This window comes from Oxyura jamaicensis, chromosome 1 (genome assembly GCF_011077185.1).
Source record: "Oxyura jamaicensis isolate SHBP4307 breed ruddy duck chromosome 1, BPBGC_Ojam_1.0, whole genome shotgun sequence".
In the NCBI taxonomy this organism is placed as follows: domain Eukaryota; kingdom Metazoa; phylum Chordata; class Aves; order Anseriformes; family Anatidae; genus Oxyura; species Oxyura jamaicensis.
In genome coordinates, this window is record NC_048893.1 from 53278449 (window position 1) to 53281379 (window position 2931).

Here is a 2931-nt window from a genome sequence, read left to right on the forward strand (position 1 = left end):
GGACTTGACTGTACAAAAGGCTACAAAATGCTCTCCGCTCAGATCGGCATCCCCACATGGCAGGCTACTCCTGACCTTACCTCGGGGAACATTGGGTCTTCTCTGAAATGCTGCTCTTTCGCTTGGTGCGAGCTTTGGGAAGGCAAATCCCTGATTATTCGGGAAGCACCGAGAACTCAAAGTGTGTCCTGTGAAAAGACCCCGTGAACATTAATCATTGTTTTTAGAGTAGGGGCTGACTATCCTGAAGTTAATAAACTGTGAGTTAACGCTTTGAACAACAAGGAGAAAGCAGAATACCAGACAGCTGATCCTCAAATGATCACCAGCCAGCCTGGGCAGGCATCCCGGGACAAGAAATGCATGTGGTCTTATACAGCCGGGACCGTAATCCATATCCTTCCTATTTCGGCTCATTTCGGGTTTGAGGATTGTGCTGCGTTAGCGCTGCCCTCGCATAGCATTTCGAGCGTGATAAAGTAAATCGTGTGGTCCTCGTGACACGCTGCTAACCCCGTGCCTCCGTTACACCAAGGGCAGGAGGGCAGCCGAGCTGCAGCCCCAGGGTAAGCGAGCGCAGGAGGCGGCCAGATCTACGCTGAGTTTACCAGCGTTAGATGAGCAGAGGTGCCCCTGGCCCGGTGGGAAGTCACCTCAGGGACATTTGGGCCGCCGGGAGGTCTGCTCTGCTGGATGCATCAAGCTGTGTGTGCTTGGCTCCTCTTGAATCTCAGGTGTTTGCTTTCACTTCAGATTTCTTGCTTCTGCTGGCTTTGTAGAGGTAGAATATCAGCTCAAACTCAGTTTTCTCTGCTCTTTCCCTCATTCCTCACACTTCCCTAGCATGTGAAGACACGGCTCTGGTCTTTGAAGCAGCACGTCCCTCCCTGGATAGCAGACGAAACGGGAATCTGCTCACTGCAGAGCAGGCAGAGCTGCCAAACGCGACCTGGCAGCGCTCTGAGGTCTGCCGGGTCACTGGAGCTCAGCTTTCCCTTGGGAGGGCTTCAGTTTACCCGTGAGTTTTGCTGGGTGCTATGAAGTCAGCTCCCTGGTCATGGAAAATCATACGCGGCGACTCTGGGAGGCCACCCAGCAGTGACACCGCGAATAAAGGGGGCAGCTCTGGTGCTTCTTCTCCCTTCCTACCCCAGGAATGTTGTGGCCGGCAGAGGTGATGCTGGCTGGGTTCCCACTGAGATGAATCCCCCTCGGATACACCAGCCAGCGAGCACCTTTCTGACCGCACTCAGAGCAGGGCAGGGTCTCTACAACACCCAACCCTTGACCCGTCACCATGGCTTCCCCCCACAGCACTGCGGTGCGAGCACCGGGGGCTGCCCGAGGACCTTCCCAAGAGAATAGGACAGCCCTGATGGCGATGGGGTCCCCATGGTACTGGCTGCTCCAGGCACCCCAAAGCCAGCAGCCCTGGCCCGGGCTCCCCAGTACAAATCACTCCAGAAGCCGAGGTGTAGCTAGGCAGCGTTGGAGAGAAGGTGGGTGTTATTAGACCACGTGGCTGGCCCGGCTAACAGCACTAAAAACTTGATTACAATTCAATTAAGGAAACGCTTCTAATTAAAGAGTTATTATTTTAAGCCCGAAATGATTAAAATAAAGGCAGCCGAAGTGTCCGTGCACGCATCCAGATTTCACCTGCGAGGGCTGCGTCTCCGCTGGGGATTTCGTCAAGCCCCCGCCGCCACCCCAGCCCCGGCCTTGTGCCGTGCCGTGCCAACCGGTGCTGGGGGGCAGAGCCCACATCGCACGGCTCCGGGCCCACTGGCCTTGTCCAGAGCCAAAATTTCAAGCCAGGAACCGTGGGCAGGGGGAGAGGGCAAGGGGAAGATGCTGGAAGCACCCCCGAGGGGAGAGGAACAAGCGTGTTACTGTCAGCTGCGGCTGGAAGGGGAAGGATGGCTAGTGAAAAGAGGAAGGGGCAAATATTGTGGGTTATGCTGATGGTGTGAAGGCCGTGCAGCGACGCCAGGGCACAGGGCTTCTGCTCCCACAGGTGCTGGCCAAACCGACCCCGTCGGGGCCACGACATCCCCTCAGGGATGTCCCCGAGGGCTCGGGGCCGCGCACCCACGGCCTCCCCACCGCAAACTCGACGACATTTTAACTCCCAGCCAAGCAGGCCGGGCGGTGTGAGGGAAGCGGGCGGCCCCGGGCCTCTGTCTCCCCTCAGGGCCGAAAGGAGAGCGGGGAGCCACCGAGGGGCAGCGTCCCCCACGTCCCTTCTCCGAGGGGACCGCGGCCGTGCCGTGCCGGGCGGTGGGGGCAGAGGGAACGGCGGTTGCGCCTTTAACGGCGGGCGGTAGGAGGAGGAGAAGAGGAGGAGGAGAGGAGAGGAGGAGGAGGGCCGGGGCTGCGCTGGGTGACATCAGTGGGTTTGGCTCCGGGGCTCAATGGAAACTGGGTGAGCGCCGGGCTGCGCCGAGCACACGCCGGCTGGAGGGGACGGCGAGCGGGCGGGAGGCGGCAGGCAGCGCCGCGCCGCGCCGAGCTGAGCCGAGCGAAAGGAGGGACCGAGCCGGGCACGGCCGCCGCCGCCAGCCCTCCCCAATCCTCCGTCATCCTCCCCTCCGCGGCCGCCTGGCCCCCTGACAGCCGGCGGAGCAGCAGCCCCACACGGCCCCCTTCCCGCCTGGGTGGGTATGGGGGGCGCCCGCCTCCATCTTGGGGCGCAAACCCCGGGGGAAAGGCGGCCCCTCCGGCTCTTTGTGTGCGCCCGGGGAGGGAGGGAGGGAGGGGAAGGGAAGGGAGGAAGGAAGGAGGGGCGGGGAGGGGAGGGAGGGCAGGGCGCGATGCGCCGGGCCGGGGGGCAGCGGGGACAAAAGCCCCTTTGTGGGGGTGCGGGGAGGGGGGCGCCCCTTTTCCCCCCTCCGATCCGGGAAGGGGGGAGCCGGGCGGGGGGGGGGGGGG

The 2931-nt window shown here is 61.9% G+C and overlaps 1 protein-coding gene across 2 annotated transcripts in view; it reads left to right on the forward strand.

The window, feature by feature from the left end:
- The first annotated feature begins 2352 nt into the window (after positions 1-2352).
- Positions 2353-2931, forward strand: part of CSNK1E (casein kinase 1 epsilon) — a 21280-nt gene continuing 20701 nt past the window's right edge. Inside the window, exon 1 of one of the 2 annotated variants that reach the window (XM_035339321.1) lies at positions 2353-2657. The gene's annotated coding sequence lies outside the window, so the exon portion shown is untranslated. The remainder of the gene's footprint in view (positions 2658-2931) is intronic. The other variant, XM_035339329.1, reaches the window with a different exon arrangement.